At 44.5% G+C, this 21,507-nt stretch overlaps 1 non-coding gene and 1 pseudogene across 1 annotated transcript; one reads left to right on the top strand and one right to left on the bottom strand.

Annotated features, from left to right (window-relative positions):
* Window positions 1-4,993: 4,993 nt before the first annotated feature.
* LOC142443918 (U2 spliceosomal RNA) lies at window positions 4,994-5,182 on the top strand. Its single transcript, XR_012783641.1, has one exon. It is a non-coding gene; the product is annotated as a U2 spliceosomal RNA (small nuclear RNA).
* Window positions 5,183-11,621: 6,439 nt separating this feature from the next.
* Window positions 11,622-11,863, bottom strand: LOC142442448 (complex III assembly factor LYRM7 pseudogene; annotated as a pseudogene).
* Window positions 11,864-21,507: the final 9,644 nt, after the last annotated feature.

Here is a 21,507-nt window from a genome sequence, read left to right as displayed (position 1 = left end):
TTTAGTTCCCTCTAGTGTTAGACCATCCTTGGGCTAATTCTTTGTTCTCGTGACAGATCTTTGAAACATTTTGTGTGATGGATGTTTACAGAGGGAATTGGTTTCCCACTCAACGGTGCATTATGTTCCATGACATTGACTGCAAGCCCGCATCCCATTTCCTCCCCTTTCTCTTTCCATCAGGAGGAGTGCCTACAGGCCTAGTCTCAGGGGTACTATCAGTCTCTGATCAGTAAACTTGCTCTGTTTGTTTGTTTCATGATTTTAACTTCTGTTCCATATTTGTCTCCCACTCTATTCAGTGCCTCCTGTTATTAACCCTTTCAAGTGGTCAGTATTATTAACCCTTTCAAGTGGGCACCCTCTTGTTTTTCTGCTCTCTGGATCCGGAAGACTGAGATCTCGGGGTCCACTCGTCCTTGGGACTGCCTAGTTCCTTGCAGCTTGGACCGCCTTCCCTCTTTGTTTGCTCTGCATGGCGAGAGATGGACATCAACAGCTTTTTAAAGCATACAGGCCAAGTATTTTTTTTTAATTTTTTAAGTGTTTTGTTTATTCGGGTTTCTTTTCTTTCTATATAAAGTCGGTGATTGTTGTCCTTATGTTCCATGATGTGGTTCCCATTCATAGTGACCCTTTGCACAACAGAACACAACACTACCTGGTCTGGCACCATTGAGCCCACTGTTAGATAGCCACCGTGTCAATCCATCTCATAGAGGGCCTTCCTCTCTTTCACTGTACAGTATTTTATAGACGATTCTTCAGTGTGGTCTTAGCTAAAGTATCTTCATTATGCACATCTGATTGCGTAGTACCCACAGGAGCAGCAGGTAAGTCACTTTGTGTCCTTGGCCAGGTCTCACTGCTGGAGGCATGGCACACCTGTTTGCCTTCATGCGGGATGCCCATTGTGCTCAAGTTAAGGCATTCCGTTTCTCGCTGTGGAGTCACTGTCCTTCATCTTGCAGCCAATAAGCACATTGTGGCAAGATCGTTTGAGACCATGCAGATATCTAGAATTTTCATAAATTTATTTTTTGTGTATTCTGCAATTTGGTCTTAGAGCTCCTTTTTAGTTCAAAGTTTATTGAGAGCTTTAGGGTATACTGTTTACCTCGACAGTTCTCATTGTTTATTTCTTTAAAGGCAAAGATAAATCATGTTATATAACTTTTTGGTTATGCTTCCATTTTGTTGTGTTTATTTTATTTTTGGTGGGGGGAGTTGTGGGTTTTTTATACTCAGCAACTCTTTAATGTAAAAAAATTTTTAAAATTATTATGATAGTTGGGTGGTTCAAATTCAATAGATACCTCTATACCTCTGACTCATACAACCTAGCTACTAGTTTTCTCCCTGGAAGTAATAAGAATTGCCAGTTTCTTTGCATCCTACATATAGTTGATTCATATAAAGAATACTTATATGTATACATATAGATGGATATGACATCATAGTGGTTACCTCTTGGGTTGCAATCTGCAAGGTCAGCAGTTTGAAACTACCAGCCCACTCCAAGGGAGAAAGACAGCTATCTACTCCTGATAAGAGTCACAGCCTCAGAAACCCTCAGGAGTATTTCTACCCTGACCTAAGGGTCGAGATGAGTTATCATGGACTCAATGGCAGTGAGATATATGTTGGTTTTTTAAATCATTTTATTAGGGGCTTGTACAACTATTATCACAATCCATCCATCCATTGTGTCAAGCACATTTGTACATTTGTTGCCATCATCATTTTCAAAACATTTTCTTGCTACTTGAGACCTTGTATCAGCTCCTCATATTTCCCCTCCCTCCCCCAACCTCCCTCCCTCACAAACCCTTGATAATTTATAAATTATTATCATTTTGTCATGTCTTACAATGTCTGATGTCGCCCTTCACTCACTTTTCTGTTGTCCGTCCCCAGAGATGGAATGTTTTGAGTATGCTTTTCACATTAACAATTTCACATTGTTAGCAGTATATTTCGTATATCATTATAGATCAGTACATTAAATATCAGCTTTCTTATTTATTCTGATGTTTGCGTAGTTCTATACACCTGTTTGGTGATTGATTCAGGTAGTTCTCTATTGGTGGATATTTAGGTTGTTTCTGGTTTTTGACCTTTTATAAACTATACTGCAGAATAACCAAACATGCATGCCCAAATATTAGCTCACACATGTACAACTATGTCTGTGAGAAATTCTTGTATGTGAAATTTCTGGGCCAAAAGATTTGTGATTTTAATAAATGTTGAGTATTATCTATAGTTTCCACAGAGATTGTACCAATTCACACATAATTCATTTTCTCACAGATGTTGACTTCTCATTTAAAAATAAACACTGAATATATATAAAAAGAATAACCATGATAGTACTAGTAATATTTTTAAAGGTGGTGTGGAAGTTGGATGATTTTAGGTCAACTAGATGCTCCTGGGGTCAGACCTGTCAATCAAGTCAGAGCTTGATACTGGCTCCTAGGGGTGTGGTCTTCTCATAAGGAGGACCCTGAGAACCTCCTCCTCTCTCTGCCATGTTTCCTTTCGGCTTTCTTGAACTTGCCACAGACCCTAAGAGCTGCTGGAGCCCTGCCACATTTCCACTGGCCTTAGATCCACGCGACTGTACACCACGTGGGCTGTCATCTTCCTGCAGTCTGCATCGTTGCATGTGGCTGTATGAGTCTGAAGAGGGACTTAATGGATGTGAGTTGGACTGGGCTGGGATATATAATTATTTCTGAATATAAAACTCTTTCATATATATATATATATATATATATATATATATATATATATATATATATATATATGCCAATGCATTTGCCTCTCTAGTCAGTCCTGCCTAATCAAAAAATAATACATGCTGCCTTTCTGTCTGTGAAATCCAGGATAGGTAGATCTCTAGCGACAGTAACTGGATCGATAATTGTCTAGCGCATGGCAGGGGAGGAGCTAATGACAATGAGGGTGAGAAGAAAGTGGTCTGAGATGGTTGTGGAGGGACGACTGCACAACTCTTCTGAACAGAACTGAATGCTGTGTGAATTATATGCCAAGAAAACAATTGAAAAAGTGATGCATACAATGCTGCAAAATACAATTGCTAGGATTCAAAACGCTTACCTCAAGATGAGGCTGGAGTTTTAGCTTAATTTTCTACTGGTAAAAGCTGTTGTATTGCCCACTCCAAAATCTTGCTATTGGCTTAATTTTTTTTGTTGTTGCAGTTTTAATGAGGTGGATTTTTCCAGATCTGCTATAAAGGAGAACAAAACTCTGGACAGTAACAACTAGCTCATCCTTTTTACAGACGCGAGAAGAGCTAAAGCAGCCAGGACCTCCGCCTCCCGGCTCAACTTTCCCTGCAGGCTTTTACTATCCCGAAGACATTTTCCTTCCAAATCAGAAGGAAATGACTTCCCAGCTTGACATCAAGTGCCAGAATTACTCTTGGAATTGTTCCTTTCGTCTGTCCATTTCACTTTCCAGTGAAGAGGTAGTCAGGGTGATCAGACAGGCCTTCCCCATCATTAGCAGGGTTGGAACGTGATTGTTCCTACAGACAGCTGCTTTGGGAAAGCTCCTCGCCATGGGATTTCAGGAAGGAATGAGAAACAGACGAGATGGTGCTGGGATATGAAGCTAAGCATTTGGCTTTACGCTTTCTCCAAGTGCTCGTGGCTAGCAAGGAGCCCTCCAGAACACTCGGTGTCATCAAGTGGATGATGCTCACAGCAGTCCTGTAGCCCCTCTGCGTTTCTGAGACTGTAACCCTGTAGGGGAGTGGAAAACCTTGTCTTTTGCAGAGCCGCTGTGGCTTCAAACTGCTGACCCTGCGGTTAGCAACCCAACTGGTGCATAGCAGTTGCGTAGTTAACCAGGAGCCCTGGTACATAGCAGTCACGTAGTTACGTAGTTACGTAGTAGTGGACAGTTTGGAACCACCAGCAGCTCCAGGGAAGCCCGGGCTCTCTACTCCCATACACAGTGAAAGTGATCTAGTCAAATTGTCCGCAGTACGATGCAAGACTACAGGCCTAGCTTCCTAGCCACGAGCTCCTTAGCAATAAGCCCAGTGTTGAGGCGAGGCTGAAGGAAACAGAGTGTGGTGGCAGAGCTACGCACCTCCTGACACGTTAGACCAAACAACCAAACCCTCCTGTGTTCATGCAGATCGGCACTGCGGTTTTATGGGCTAGGGTACTTTTTTTCCCTCCCTCCTAAATTTCCGGTCCCTGCCCTTTCCCTGCCTGTTCTTCCAAGTCTTGTTCTTCAGTGTGAGAACCACGCTTCTTTTTCTTAGGAAATTAATTTTCCATACGCTATTTGTCTTTATGAGATTGGCTGACTTTGCTAAGCATAACGGTTTCTAGTTCTGTCCTTGCATTAATGCGTACTATTCCAGTGTATGAATGTAACAGTTTGTTTAGGCATTGCTCTGTAGTTGGAGTTTGGGGTTGTTTACATCGTTTTGCTAGTATGGAAACTGTTGCCATAAACGTAGGTGTGCATATGTCTGCTTGTCTATTTTATTCCATGCTTCTGTTCATTTCTTTACGGTATGTACCCGGTAGAGGGGTTGCGGGATCATGATAGGATTGTATTTGCATTTATTTAAGGAAGCGTCATTCCGATTTCCATAGTGGCTGGACAATTGTACACTCCCACCAGGAAGCTATGAGCATTCCAATCTCTTCACCATGTGTTATTTTCTGGTTTTGTTTGGTTTTGACAAAAGCGTCAGTGTGAGGTGGAATCTCATTGCTGTTTAAATTTGAATTTCTCTTACTGCTAATGAATCTTTACAGAAGCGGATCAATAGGCCTTCCTCTGGGGATTTGGCTAGGTAGGTTCAAACTGCCAAACTGCCCAGAGGAGGCTGCATCCCAGAGACCTCTCAGTAAATGGCAGTTCCTTTCACATCCTCACCTGTCCAGCCCTCTGACCCATAGAGGGTAGAGTCTTTACAAAACAAACAGAAACACTTTAAATCGCTCCTTGACATTGGTTAAGGTCCATTGAAGTACCTGTTCCTATGAGTTTAATATCTGCTATGTCCTCTATCCAAGGACACTATATTAAATGGATTTGGGGAGCAGGCAGAGGGAATCAGAGCTTGCTCTGTCTACTGCACACATCAGCTTAGTATTGCTGCACCTTCAGAACCAGTGTACTCCCGGTGGGGGGGGAGTTCCATAAATACATAAACGTTGGTATGTACACACACAATGGGTTGCTATGCAACATTAAAGAATAACAATGAAACATTCAACCGGCCCTTTCAGGCCATGCGCTTTCTCTCCTAGAACCACTGCCCAGTTTATCGGTAACCTGGTGGAGAAGGCTCTGGGGATGGTATCACTGCTGTGCCTTATTGGAAGCCTCAACTGGCCACATGCTGGCACTGTGCCAGGGTAGAGCTGGTTCCTCCACCCCCTGCTGAGCTCTTCAGAGTCTGAAAAACATAGTCAATAGGGCTCAGACTGGTCCCTTCAAACAGCTCCCAGTTAAGGAAGCTCTGCTGAGTAGGTTGGTGGCCGCTGAAGTGTGGATGTGTTTTGGTTTTTGTTTGTTTGTTTGTTTATTTTATTTATTTTTTGTGGATGTGGTTTTACAGTGGTGATCATAGACAAGCGAGGCATCATTGGCTGTGAGGGTTGAAGACCAGCCTTTAACATCTGATTCTTTTGTTTTTTTAAACATCTGACTCTATTATTTGAGTGTTCTCAGGCCGTGTGGGATCAGACTACTCTAATAACATAGATCATTCAAAAAAAAGAACAATGAATCTGCAGAGCACTTCCTAACATGGCTAACATGGAGGACATTATGAGCACTTCCTAACATGGCTAACGTGGAGGACATTATACGAGGTGAAATTGGTTCATCACGAAAGGACAGACGTGTGTATGAGACTACTGCTACAAAGGTTTTCCCAATGACAGAAACATTTGATGGTTGCTGGGGGTGGGGAGGGTACGGGCGGAAGGGAAGTCGCAGGCTAGGGAGTAGACGATGGTTAAGTTGGCTGACACAGGTGGAAAGCACAGATGGTCTGGACCAGTGTGTCATGGGGAAAGAAACTCTATGGGAGGGCAATGTTGGCGGAAATACAGATGCCTAAAGGAGAATGTGGACATGGCTTCTTTTTTTAAATAAAGGCGGGGTGCACGTTTCTATGCATGTGGCAAGGTTTTCAAACCCTTCGAAGTGCCGTTTGCAGTGTCCACGGTCCCAGAGCTCGAAAGTCCGCGCCTCTAGGGGCAGCGAGGCAGGGTTTGTGATCCAGTGAGAGCGATGGTTTATGTTTAAACATTTCACAATCTTCCACAGCAATTTAGACGTACACGCATTCTCTGGGGTTTGGTTTTTACAAAGCTAAAGTTCAAGAGTCTCTTTCCTTCTCCTCTCCCCACCCCCCGCCCCCGCCCCATAAACATACAAGGCATTTCCGATGAACAGGGACTGGTTTCATCATCGAATGGAATCTTGGAAATCCTTTGAAATGAAGTCTAGAATTTATAAATACAAATATATGGTAGCTAGTTATTTTACTACAAAATTTTATTTATAGATATCCAATCAGAACCAGCTAATCTCTCATCTGGGAACAGAGATTGGCTTGGTTGTACATCAAATATGCTTTCTTGTCCTGGGCACAGAGTTAGACTGTGATTCCCAACTCCCCTTGCATGTGGCTGATGGAATGTGGTCCTAAGTGGTAAGAACCACTTCTAAATCTGGCCCATTAAAACTCTCATGCATCATGCTTCAACTTCTTTAATCCAGGAACGAAGATGCGGAATGGCAGGAACCACACTGTATTTTATATACATAACATGAACAAAGAGTCAGTTCCTCAACTCACTGCATCGAGAACTCCCCAAATCCTGGTGGCATAAAGGTTATATATTGGAGCGCTAACTGCAAGGTCAGCAGTTCAAATCACCAGCCACTCCAAGGGAGAAAGAAGAGGCTTTCTACTCCCATAAAGAGTTACAATTGGATAGCTGGCCTAGTTTAAGAAGCACAGAAGGAGTAGATGTATAGGGATAATAACTGATGCATGGGGGGGGAAGAGAATTGGGGAGCAAACAGTGAATACAGGGAGGAAGCATTAGAACTGATTATGATTATTATTATAATCATATAATTATGACATACATCTTTTAAAAATGGAAGTCTGTGAAATGTGAATATTATATTAAGAAAACTGTTTCAAAAAATTGTTTAAATGATACTGCACTTGACCAATGGTTTCCATGGGTGAAAGAGGAAAGAGTTTTTTCTTAGAAGGCATTGAATTTATGCAAATGGTGGTGGAACCCTTTGGAGAGGGATATCAATAAGGTCGTCCAACATGAAGAATATAATCAATGGCACTGAATTATACATGTAGAAGTTGTTGAATTAGAGAATAATATGAGTACAAGGAAGAAGGAAACGCTCTAAAATTGCTTGTGGTAATAATTGTACAGCTCTTCTTGATATGATTGAGCTATTGAATTTTATGATATGTGGATGAAGTGCCAATACAACTGTTTAAAAATAAAAAAGAGTTACAGTCTCAGAAATTCACAGGATCATTATGAATCTGAATTGACTCGATGGCTTTAAGTGATAGATGGAACCTAAGCAAGAATATCTGCATTAAATCACTGAATGACTGAAATAAAAGTTGTTGATGATAAGGTATTGAGACTTGGCTGCCTTTCCTGTGTTAGCAGCGGGCACTACCAATATAGCAGCAAACTGGCATAGCTTAGCCCCCAGTTGTCTTCATATCAGTTCCTTCACTCTTCCCTTCTTTCTGCTTTGTTTTCTTCCCTGCCTTCCTTTATGAGCATTGACCACCTATTAAATCCCCTCCAGATCATATATGTATATATGAATCACTGAATGCAAAACTGATGATCTGCTATGTGAACCTAAAGCATAAATAACAAATGAAAGTACGTCACCCAATCCCCTCCAGGACCGTCCAGTGGTTGTCGGGTGCCATAGCGTTGTCTCTGACCCATACAATTCGTGTGTGCAACTAAACAAAACGCTGCCCCGTTCTGCACCACCCTCACCATGGTTGCAGTGTGCGAGCCCATTGTTGCAGCCATTGTGTCCATCCATCTTGTCAAAGGTCTTTCCGTTTTTCACGGCCCCTCTCCCAAGCATGATGTCCTTCTCTTCTGATAACATGTCCAAAATGTGCAAGACAACGTCTCGCCTCTAAGGAGCACCCTGTCTGCTATTTCTTCCAAGGCAGATTTGTTTGTTCATTTGGCAGTCCTGGACTTTTAATATTCTCCTCCAGCACTGTAATTCAAATGCATCTGTTCTTCTCGGGCCTTCCTTATTCACTATCCAACTTTCACATGCATATGAGGGTATTGAAAATACCATGGCATAGGTATTTGGCTTGGTGAAATCCTGCATCTGGCTTCTCAACCTCTCTGGTTCTTTGGACTTGAGCCAGCAGCCTGTTGATCAAAAGATTTGTCAGCAGCCTGCCATCCAAGTTGTCGACTTGATTTTTAACACTTTACAGAGGTCTTGGACAGCTGATTTCCCCAATGAAACGAGTCCTTTGATCTTCTCACCGCTGCTTCCATGAGCAGTGGTTGGGGATCCAAGCAAGACAAACTTCTTGACAACTTCAGTCTTTCTCCATCTACCATGATATATTACCTATCGGTTGAGTTGGGAGGATTTTTATTTTCTTTCCATTGAGCTGTAATCCGTATGGAAGGTTATGTTAGGTTTCTCGGGTTAGAAATACCTTGGTCCTTGGCTTCGCATGAGAAAAAATTCATGCCAAAGCCTGGTTTGTGATCCAAGTGGGGTTTTTAAAAATCATTTTATTAGGGGCTCATACAACTCTTATCACAATCCACACATATATCAACTGTGTAAAGCACACTTGTACATTCATTGCCCTCATCATTCCCAAAACATTTGCTCTCAGTTTAAGCCTCTGGCATCAGCTCCTCATCTTTCCCCTCCCTCCCCACTCCCCACTCCCTCATGAACCCTTGATAATTTATAAATTATTATTTTGTCATATCTTCACCCACTTTTCTGTTGTCCGTCCCCCAGGGAGGAGGTCACATGTAAATCCTTGTAATCGGTTTCCTCTTTCCAATCCACTCTCCCTCTACCCTCCCAGTATTGCCACTCACACCACTGGTCCTGAAGGTATCATCCTCCCTGGATTCCCTGTGCCTCCAGCTCCTATCTGCACCAGTGTACATCCTCTGGTCTAGCCAGATTTACAAGGTAGAATTGGCATCATGATGGGGGGTGGGAGGGAAGCATTTAGGAACTAGAGGAAAGTTGTATGTTTCATCATTGCTACACTGCACCCTGACTGGCTCGTCTCCTCCCCGAGACTCCTCTGCAAGGGGATCTCCAGTGGCCGACAAATGGGCTTTGGGTTCCACTCTGCACTCCCCCCCTCATTCACTATGGTAAGATTTTTTTTTTCTGATGATGCCTTATACCTGATCCCTTCAAAACCTCGTAATCTCACAGGCTGGTGTGCTTCTTCCATGTGGGCTTTGTTGCTTCTGAGCTAGATGGCCGTTTGTTTACCTTCAAGCCTTTAAGACCCCAGACACTATATCTATTGATAGCCAGGCAATATCAGCTTTCTCAAGTGGGTTTTTATAAAGGATAGAAGCTGTTTCAGGAAATACAGTCAACTGAACACAAGCCAGGGAGAGACCACAGCCCAGCAGCGCGGGTCAGCAGAGGAGCAGCTGGGAAAGAAAGGGTGGGGTCTCCTGCTTCTGGCCTTTTGGGGGCCTTCCCCTGGGAGGCATGGTCGACCGGTACTGGTTGACCCCATTGGCTGAATTAAGCCCACCTGGCCTAGATTTGGCCAATCCAGGTGTACCGCCTACCTAGGTGTACTGCCTCTTTCTGGCTCCTAGCCTGAATTTGGAGCATGCTCTGTAAACACACCCCTGGTCCCTGCTCTGGCTACCTAACAGTTACAATCCTTGATCTCCATCAGCAAGAGCTTCAATCCTCCTTACTTTCGGCAAGCAAGGTTGTGTCATCTGCATATCAAAGGTTATTAATCAGCCTTCCTCCCAGTCTGATGCAGTGCCCTTCTTCATAGAAGCCAGTTTTGATGCTTCGCTCTGCCTGCAGATTGAAGCACTATGGTGAACGGACACAACCATTCTCACCGTTCCTGATTTTAAAGCATGCAGTAATCCCTCATCTTCTTTGCAAAACTACCTCCTGGTCCAAGGACTGTTCCAGCTCGAGAAGTCAAACTCAGTGACATCAAATTGTCCTGACTCAGCAATCCTGCCAGACAGGGCAGAGCTGCCCCTGTGAGTTTCTGAGTCTGTAGCGCTTTAAGAGGAGTATAAGCCTACCCTCTCTCTTGCAGAGTGGCTGGTGGTGTTGACTCACACCTGTGGTTAGAAGCCGAATGTACTAGTTAATATGTCTTTGGTTGGATTCTCTCGAAAAGTAAAGCTTACTAATGGACAGATATAAGGAAATGTATAACAAGAAAATTCACACGTGTGAAGCAGGCACGTTCCAAGTCCATGAATCAAATGTGATTCTCATAGCGACATGGGTTAATAAACCCAAGATCAGCAGGAAGAGGACAGGTTTGTGGCTGCATAGGTGAATGAATCCAAAGTCGACGACTTGGATTGCAGGCTGCTGACAAATCTCATGATCAACAAGCTGTTGGCTCAAGTCCAAAAAACCAGAGATCGACAAGCCAGATGCAGGATTCAGAGCCAGTTGAAAGCAAGCACACTTTTCCACCAAAGCAAATACAAACACAAACTCACTGCCATCAAGCCAATCAATGCCTACTCGCAGACGACCCCATGGGACAATGCAGAACTAACTGCCCCTGTGAATTTCTGAGACTGTAACTCTTTACAGGCATAGAAGCCGCCTCTTTCTCCTGTGGAGTGACTGGTGGATCCAAACTGCTGACCTCAAGATAAGCAGCCTTCTGTGTAAGCCACTAGGCCACCTGGTCTTCTGACACTTTCCCGTAACATCTACTTATATTGGTAGTAGATCAGACTGCCAAAAACACTTCTCAAAACATTTGCTTTCTACTTGAGCCCTTGGTATCAGCTCCTCATTTTCCCCTCCCTCCCTGCTTCCTCCCTCATGAGCCCTTGATAATTTATAAATTATTATTTTGTCATATCTTACACTGTCCAATGTCTCCCTTCACCCACTTTTCTGTTGTCCATCTCCCAGCGAGGAGGTTATATGTAGATCCTTATAATCAGCTTCCCTTTTCTACCCCACCTTCCCTCCACCCTCCCAGTATCACCACTCTCACCACTGGTCCTGAAGGGATCATCTGTCCTGGATTCCCAGTGTTTCTGGTTCCTATCTGTACCGGTGTACTTCCTCTGGTCTAGCCAGATTTGTAAGATAGAATTGGGATCATGATTGTTGGCGGGGGGGGGGGGGGGGGGGAGGGGAGCATTTAGGAACTAGAGGAAAGTTGTATGTTTCATCATTGATACACATTACACCCTGACTTGCCTGTCTCCTTCCCTGCAACCCTTCTGTAAGGCTATGTCCAGTTGCCTACAGATGGGCTTTGGGTCCCCACTCTGCACTCCCCCTCATTCACAATGATAGGATTTTTTGTTCTTTGATGCAGGGCACATTTTCTGTAAGAGGGTCTTTCCTAGGAACCAATTATCTTCTATTTTCTTAGGAGATGTCTCACTTTTATTATTTTTGTATTCTTCAATTATAATTTTTATGACTTCTACTGTGTTCTGATATCATTTTAAAAAAACAAAACTTGTTTGGTCCTGTGCAATGTTTTGAAGAACTGTAAAACTTTGGCCGACTGACCCATGACTCTCCCTGCAGCAGCTGCAGTCACTTCTCAAGTGGTCCAAGTATTGCCTCCTAACTGAAAGGTTAATGGTTCAAACTCACCAGTGGCTCTGCAGGAGAAAAGCATGGCTGTCTATTTCTGAAAAGATTTATAGCCTTGGAAACAGCCTTGGGATAGAGCAGTTCTACTCTGTCCTATAAGGTTGCTATCAGTCAGAATCAGCTAAACTGTAATGGATTTGGCTTTTAGGTTCTTTAAGCCTTTGCGAAAACTTTGACAACTTCTCTCCTTGTTCATCCCTATTATTTTTATTAAGATTTTGAAGAAGTGCCAAATCTTTCAATTCCCCTTCTGCCTGATTTATGTGCTTTTCCACACCAACCAATATCAAGTTCTAAATCAAACACTCTTGTCATACGGACAATCTCCCCACCCATCTTGTTACCACATATTATCCTGATCACAGACTTTGAGTCTGTTCATATAACTGAGCAATTTCCTCCATATCCATTGCTTGCACTTTCCTGTAATTTTCTTCCAGGAAGATGTGCTAACGATAAGATGGAGGGGCCGAGGGGAAACAATAAGTGTATAATCCTAAATGTAGTTTGTTGTGATACATTGTAAATCTGGGACTCTGTGTTTCCTTAATCCAACTTTAGAAGGAGTTCAATCAGCTAACAACTACTTGCAGGTTGGAAATTGAGTCCATCCAGAGGTCTCTTGGAAGAAACACTTGTCAATCTGCTTCTAAAAATCAGTCATTGAAAACTCTACGGAGCACAATTCTGCTCTGATGGACGTGAGATCACCGTGAGTCAGAGTCCACGCATTAAGGTAATTGGTTTAACTTGACTTTGCCCTTGGCCAAGAACATTTCAGTTCTTTCTTCCATTTTTGGTTGATTTATTCCACACTTTCCATTTCTTCAAATTAACACTTACCTATTTATTAAGACTGTTCCGTGTGTCAGGTTTTATTATCAAATGCTATCTAAGTGAACCAACCTGTGGGAACTTATGAGGGTTGGTATTTAATCGCTCCAATATTTTAATTTCCTTATCTCTAAAATGCGAGCAGTCATAGGAACTAAATTAATTCATAGATTTATTCTGATGATCAGATGAGATCGTGTGTGTGGAAATGTCATTACATAATCAGGGATCAAGAAACACTATGATTTTTATTGAGGTTAAATTAAACTGTTCCACACCATTCAAAGTCCAAGTTTATCAGAAAGCTAGCCCATGCTCATATATATAAGGGGGATTCAGAGTTCTTGTATAAATGCCATTATCTTCTCATTTGATTTTTATGAACTTTTTCAAGTCCCTTCAGATATATGAAGAAGATATATATCTATCTTATGTATAGTATATGTGTGTGAACTATAATTAAACATGAAAAGACTTCGAGTTCAAAATATACATGTGTGTATATGTTTATATATATAACATATGAAGGAGCTTTATATGTACATTTGAAGCCTATATATATGTACATATATCCATCAAGCCCCTCACATGTGATCTTAATTCTGTTGTTGTTGTTGAGAGTGCACACAGCAAAAACATACACCTATTGATTCATTTCTTCCTTGCAGCTCAGTGATAGCATTAATTACATTCTTCCAGTTGGACGACCATGCTCACCCTCATTTTCTGATTTGTTCCTCCCCCATTAAACTCACTGTCCCCTACGGTTTCCATCTAATCTTTTGGGTGGCTGGTATCAATGTTATCCCATATACACACATCTTAAAAGAGCAAATTGCACAGGGGACGAGAGCAAGTGTTCCTAACAACCAAATGCTTCTGCCCTCTTTCTGCCCAAACTCCAATTCTGACTTGAAGGTCAAAGGAGAGTCTTCCTAAAGCCAAAGCCAAACCTACTGCCAGTTGTCAATTCCAACTCATTGTGACCCTACGGAGTGTCTCGGAGACTACACATGTTCATAGGAACATACATTCACATCTTTCTCCTCCGGAGAGGCTGGTAAGTTTCAACTATCAACCTTGAGGTTAGCAGCCCAATGCTTAATCCACAGCACCACGGGGGCTCCTTGGTCTTCCCCATAGGCAATTTATCTAGAGTTTTTGAGGAAGGGCAGGGAAAAGTTCTGGTAGCTTACAGTTAGGCATTCTGGTTGTTCTCCTGACAGTTCATGATATTTTCCATATTTTTCGCCAACATAAATCAAACGTATCAATTCATCTCTGGTCTTTATTCATTGTTCAGCTTTCACATGTGTATGAGGCAATTAAAAATGCCAGGGCTTGACATCCAAGAATTTGACAATTTAGGCAGACATCGTGCCCTTCATCTGCCTGAAGCAAGCCATCATTTCTTAACTACCGCTTGCATGGAACTTGCTTGTGAACCGAAGTGAAATGAATTCCTTGACAACTTGAATCTTTTCTCCATGCAGCATGACACTATCCATTGATCACATTGTAAGGACTTTAGTTTAGTTTTATGCTGATTGGGTTTTCTTTTATGTGGACTGATCCATAGTGAAAGCTATAGTCTTCCATCTTCATAGGTAACTGCTTCAAGTCTTTGCTTTCAACAACGGGGGGCTGCGTCATCTTCATTACAAAAGCTGTTCCTTCGCCTTCAGTCCTGATGCCCTGTTCTTCTTCCTATCAGCTTCTCGGATGGTGTGCTCGGCACACACACTGAAGAAGTAGGGCGAGAGGATACAACCCTGATGCTCACTTTTCATGAGTTTAAACCACTCAGATTCCCCTGTTCCTTTCCAATGACTGCCTCTTTGTCCCTGTACAGGAGCCCCGGGAACACAGTGAAGTGCTCAGGAATTCCCATGCTTTGCAATTTTATCTAGAAATCGCTGTGACCCACACGGTTGAATCCTCTGCATAATGGTTAAAGGACAGGCAGACATCGTTTTGGCATACTCTGCTTTCAGTCAAGACCCTGTGACATCAGCACTGATCGCTCACTATGTTACCCTCATTACACAGCCTCTTCTGGATTTGGCTTCATTCCTGGCCGCTGCCTGTCAATACACTGCAACAATCAATTTAAACGTATCTGCAGAAATGGTGCCCGGCTATCAAAAGATATAGTGTCTGGGGTCTTAAGGGCTTGAAGGTAAACAAGCAGCCATCTAGCTCAGAATCAACAAAGCCCACATGGAAGAAGTACACCTGCCTGTGTGATCACGAGGAGTTGAAGGGATCAGGTATCAGGCATCATCAGAACAATAAAATCCTATCATTGTGAATGAGGTGGGGGTGGGGAGTATGGAGTGGAGACCCAAAGGCAAAGCCCATTTGTAGGCCACTGGACATCCCAGTACAGAAGGGTCGAGGGGAGGAGACGAGCAAGTCAGGGTGTGATGTAGCAACAATGAAACATACAACTTTCCTCTAGTTCCTAAATGCTTCCTCCCCCCACCCCCTCCACTATCATGATCCCAATTCTATCTCACAAATCTGGCTAGACCAGAGCATGTACACTGGCACAGATAGGAACTGGAAACACAGGGAATCCAGGGTGGATGATCCCTTCAGGACCAGTGATGAAAGTGGTGATACCGTGAGGGTGGGTTGGAAAGGGGGAACCGATTACAAGGATCTACATATAACTTCCTCCCTGGAGACGAACAACAGAAAAGTGGGTGAAGGGAGACGTTGGACAGTGCAAGATATGACAAAAATAGTAATGTGTAAATTATCTAGGGTTCATGAGGGAGGGGGAGTGGGAAGGGAGGGGAAAAAATGAGGAGCTGATGCCAGGGGCTTAAATGGAGAGCAAATGTTTTGAGAATGATGAAGGCAATGAATATACAAGTGTGTTTTACACAATTGATGTACATATGGATTGTGATAAGAGTTGTTGGAGCCCCTAATAAAATGATTAAAAAGAAAGAAAGAAAAAGTATGTGCAGCAAAGTTTACTTGCATGTGATATTAATGATATTGTTTGATTGTTTCCTCATTCTTAACAGAATCCTTTCTTTGGAATGGATACAAATAAGATCTCTTCCAATCAGTTGGTCAGACCGTTGTCTTTCAAATTCCTTGACATAGACCAATGCTTCCAATGCTTCGTGGGCTTGCTGAAACATTTCGGTTGGTTCTGTCCATTCTTGGAGGTTTGTCTTTCCAGTAATGTCTTCAGGGCAATTGACTTCTTCCTTTAATACCATTCTCAGACTCTGACTCATGGGACCCCGAGTGAGTCCGAGCAGAACGGCACTCTGTAGGGTCTTCAATGGCGGACCTTTCAGAAGATCGCCAGGCTTTGGGGCCCTCTGGTGGATTCACACTTGGAATCTTCTGGTTGGCAGCTGAGCACCTTCGCCATTAGCACCACTCAGGGACTGTCCTCAGTACACAAGCAGCATGCACTGCTCCATCTCAGAGTCTGCTTCCGAGAGTACTCAATGTACCATTGACAAGTCCTGGCGATGCAATCACCTTGTTTCTTATGGGAAAGGTATAGCCCTCAAACTAGAATCTGGAGAGCTTGTCAAGACTTCTGATTTAAATGCTCTCTCCCTCTGATCCCAAGTCACCACAGACCTGTGAGATGCATTTCCTACCATGTTTCTATTTGGAATCAATCTTCTCTTCTCCATTGCCTTCTTTACTATGCTTAATCAAAGCCTGCCTCTCCTCAAGACATGTTCCCATGACCTTGGCCAGTGCAGCCCAGCCTTCCTGAGGCTCCCAGGCAGATAACATTGATACACTCAGCCAGCAGTGCCTGAGAGCTTGCGTTACTGTGCTTGTGGATGCTGCTGTGCCAGCGCTGGAGGCCCCAAATTGAACAGCACAGGGTGCAGGCCTCCAGGTGCTTTTGATTTCCTGGAGGGAGATAAGCACATAAGGAGATAATTACCATAGCAGTCATAGAGGTATTAAAAAAATTCACTGCCACTCAGTTGATACCAACACATAGTGACCCTATAGGACAACGGTTCTCAACCTGTGGGTTGCCACCCCTTTGGGGGTCGAACAAAACTTTCACAGGGGTTACCTGATTCATAACAGTAGCAAAATGACAGTTATGAAATAGCAACAAAAATAATGTTATGGTTGGGGGGGGGGGTCACTACAACATGAGGAAGTATATTAAAGGGTCGAGGCATTGGGAAGGTTGAGAACCACTGCTATAGGACAACCCTATAGCACAAAACCCCGGTGGGTTTCTGAGACTGTAACTGTGCACAGGAGTAGAAAGCCTTGTCTTTCCTCCGCAGAACCACTGATCATTTCAAATGGCTGGCCTTGTGATGAGCAGTCCCACGTGCAACCACATCACCAGGGCTCCCGATAGAGATATCAGAGAAGTTCTAAACCAAACAAACCCCACCACCGTCCTTGAGTTGGTCTTGGCTCGTAACAAACCTACCGGAAAGAATAGAACTGACCCACTGGGTTTTCAAAGCTGTAAGTCTTTAGGGAAGCAGGTGGCCCTCACTTTCTCCTCAGAGCAGTGGGTGGGTTAGAAAGGCTGACCTTTGGGTCGTAGTCCAGGGCTTAACTGCTGTACTACCAGGAGTCCTTAGAGAACCTTGATGAGCAGAGAAACTGTCTAAGACATCAGACTATATGGAGGAGAAATGTGTCTCAGGGTTGGTGGTGGTTAGGTGACCTCCAGCCAGTGCTGACTCATAGCAACCCAATGCAACCTCCTCTTAAACACTGCTGTACTTGAACTCATCATCGCGGCCACTGCATCTAACCATCTCCTTGAGAATCTTCCTTTTTCTCTAACCATCGACTTTACCAAGCATGATGTCATTCTCTGATGACAGCTCTATGATGGTAATAGTTAGGTTTCTGCGCCAACACGGCACCTGTAAGAAGATAAGCGTGGAGTTTTGCCTGTCAATCAGGTCACAGCTCGATGACCTGCCTTGGAGATGTGATGGAGATCAATGGCTCTCTGGAAGCCAGCGTGGCTCCTCAATCTCTCTCCCTGGTTTTCAGACTGGGGAGCTGGTTATTAAGCAGCTCTGCCGTACCTGATGTGCTGTACGACCCGTGGGCCATGCAGTGCTCTGCTCCACCTGGCTGAGTCAACCTTGGGCCGAGGTGGCCTGCTTTGCTGTGCCGTGCTGTGTTACACGCCTCGGTGTCGCCCCACATTGCCAGGTCTGCCTGTGGGCCAACTCCTCTTGTCCTGCCACTACGCCAGCGCTGCGCGTCCCACCAACCACTCCACATTGCTACACCATGAGGCTCCCCCATGACCTGCTTTGCTCAGTTGCGCTACTGGCCTCTGCTACACGCTGACCACCTCATCCCCTACTATTTGCTTCCTTGACCTTAGGCTGGTGACAGCGTGAGTATATTAACTGTCCTATGAAAGTGAATTGGATTGAGCTCGCTGTATTTCTGTGTGGACTAATGTGCAGTTAATTCCTTTTCACTATATAACGTTATCCTTTTACATATATAATTAAAAGTTCCCTGGTCTTGCTGCTCTAGAGAACCCTGCCTAACACAATGGTGAAGTAAAATTACTTAGTCATGACTCTTCTTATCTCCATAAATTCCATGCATGGGACCATGCAAACAGGGTGTGTGAAACACTGTGGAGGGGATTGGTCAGTGTGCCATTCTGCTAGGTATAGGAGAACCATCTCAGGAGCAAAGACAGGTCCCAAGACCCTCAAGAAAGAAGAGCCACAGTGGAGCCCATGTGAGATCCATTTTGTCTGAGATGGCAGAAGAAGCAGAGGCCAGAAACCACAGCACTGAGACCAAAGACCAGGAGACAGAGCAGAGCAACCACAAAGACCATGAGGGAGACTGACAGGTAGCTTCCGGCCCCTGGAGGAAGAAGTCAAGGGACTATGAGTCTAAGGACCAGAGCGACATGCCTGTCAGTGTGATGAGAAGAGGTGCTGTGGATGAAATGAAGGTGTCTTGGCCGTTTTGTGTAACTTGCTAACTTCCCAACTATCCCCTCATAATCATGAGGATTATCTGTTGAGTTCTACTTGACTACTGCAACAGAGTATCTAACCCAGCAGAGAAATCGTCAGTGTCAGAATAGCGTACAGGATGTAGGAGGGTGGGGGCATGTATGACCTTGGAATAGTCAGTCTTGAGCTGCAGTGGATTTGTAGTCTCCCTACTGAAGTCGAAGAAGGTCAAGTGTGGTCCCCGTGACATTTCCTCTGTGTCCAAAGATGAAGTCTAGCCATCCTCAATTCTAGGGAACCTTCTGTCTGTACTTCTTCCGAAACACATTAGTTCATTCTTTCGGCAGTCCATTCGATAATCTCTAACAGCACCCTGATTCAAATGCATCAATTCTTCTTTGGCCTTCGGTGATAGGTTTCTTGTGCAATGAGGGTGATGAGATTGTTAGGCCTCTCGTGGGAGAAATACCTCGGTCCTTGGCTTCGCTTGAGAAGGAATTCACTCCGAAGCCTGGAATGTGATCCAGGTTTGTAAAGGATAGAAGTTTCAAGTTTTACACAAGCACCCTCGGGCACTTCACACCCACACAGAGTCCAAGGCCAGAGGCAGATCACCACACAGCCTGCCAAGAAGCAGGTTGAGAGACGAAAAAGAAACAAGGTGGGCTCTGGATACTGCCTTTTCAGGGCTTCCGCTGGGAGGCGTGGTTGATGAGACTGATTGACTCCATTGGCTGAATTTAATTCACCTGGCCTAGATAGGCCAGTACAGGTGTACCACCCACCTAGGTGTACCACAACTCCCTATCTGGCTACCTAACAGGATCAATGGCTAGTCGATGCTGGGCTCCCTTCCCTCTTTCTCCCGGTGGCTTGACCAGAGCTCTGCTGCCTGAGCTAGTCCTTTGCCTCCACCATGTGCTGTTGTGGGCTGAGCCAGCCTGGGCTCTGGATGCCGTGCCATGTGCACTTCCCTTGAGAGAGCTTGAGGCTCCATCAGACCTGCTTCACCAGGCTTCCTGTGGATTCGTGGGACAGCTATGCTCCAGCGCTTCTGCCTCTGCTGCGCCTCCCCTTCTCCTCCTCCTGCTGTTGCTGCCCCATCCACCCTGCTTGTCTTGCCTGAGGGCAGACTCCACTGTCTGCTTCCTTGACCTTGACCGGCAGCCCACATGAGTTGAAGGACCTTTAACTGTTCCAAAAAAGTAAGCTGAACTGAGCCCTCTGTACTGCTGTGTGCACTCATTAGCTCTTATATGACTTCTCACTATATAAACATATATATGTTATCATACATGTCCTGGTTTTGTTTCTCTAGAGAGCCCTGCTTAATACACCTTTCTTGTTCATTGTCCAGCTTTCTTGATGGACACAAAGCAATGGAAAGCACCGTGGCTCGGATTGGGTGCACATTAGCCTTCAAAAGGGCCCCGTTGCTCTGTCCTCCATGGCGATGTTGTGCAGCAGAAGAGCTTGCAGCATTCCCTAAAAGCTCACTGGGTGACTAGCACGAGTGCACCTACAGACTTCTTTTTTTAAACTTTATTTATTCCGTCTCTTTACTTAATTGCGAGGTAGGTAAAGGTTTCCAGATCGGGTTTACATTCAGCAGTTCACAGACATTTTTTTCATCCACTGCAACACCCCCAATCGCTTATCCCACTATCTTCTTACGTTGCCTGTTTCCAATCCTCTGACTTTCCAAACCCTCCAACCTGTGTCCTTGGGTCAAGGTTGCCCTTTGGATCTCAAAGAGAGCCCTCGTGGCATAGTAGTTATGCGTTGGGCTCAAGGTCAGCAGTTTGAAACTACTATGAGTTACCATCCCAGAAACCCACAGTGCAGTTCTATCCTGGCCTACAAGTTGCTAAGAGTCAGAATCAACTCTGGCGGTGAGTTTGGTTTGGGTCTGGTCTCAAATGATTGATGATTTGAAGTTCAGTTCCAGACCAGAAAAAGCCAGTCTTTGAGGTCACATCAGTCTCTACCCAACTAGTAAGCCCATCTTGTGGAGACTGCCATTCAAGGGGTCCAGTCTGCACATCTTGATGGGGTTGGTGGATTTGAACCACTTATAGTTAGCCGACTGATGCTTAACCCAGTGCCACCAGGGCACAACCCATCCTGTAATTTAGGAATCTCCACACTAAGCACCCAGGACACCTTTTCAGGTGGACTCTGGGCCGTGCGCAGCCCCTCTCCGTCCTGTATCCCTGGGTCCTGACCAGGTCAGCCACACTGAGGACAGTGTTGGCTCAACCATGTCCAGATCCCCAGGGGAATCATCAGGACAAAAGAAGCAGCCCAGGGTCTGCAAGGCTGTTCCAGTGAGGCTCACACTGAAATCCGTTTTTTCCCCTTCCCCTGCAAACACTGTGCCCAGGGTATCGAGCCCAGGGCATAAGGAAGCCAGCCAGCCAGTGTCTTACCTAGGAAGCTGCTTGGCGCCTCCAGGAAAGGAACCTGAAGTGACTAAGGCCCAGAGAGGTCTGAGGAGCCCCTGGCTCCCTGCTGAGGGGGTGGGCTCCTCACAACTCCCAAGCGCCCCCACCCCCAGGCCTGCCTCAACCATATTTTTTTTAATTGGGAAGTATTTTTTCTTTTTTAAAAATCATTTTATTAGGGGTTCATACAACTCTTATCACAATCCATACATACATCAGTTGTGTAAAGCACATGTGTACATTCGTTACCTTCATCATTCTCAAAACATTTGCTCTCCACTTAAGCCCCTGGCATCAGTTCCCTGTTCTCCCCT

This window comes from Tenrec ecaudatus, chromosome 3, assembly GCF_050624435.1.
Source record: "Tenrec ecaudatus isolate mTenEca1 chromosome 3, mTenEca1.hap1, whole genome shotgun sequence".
Classification (NCBI taxonomy): domain Eukaryota; kingdom Metazoa; phylum Chordata; class Mammalia; order Afrosoricida; family Tenrecidae; genus Tenrec; species Tenrec ecaudatus.
Note: the sequence above shows the minus strand (reverse complement) of the source record. Positions and strands in the feature narration are given on the sequence as shown.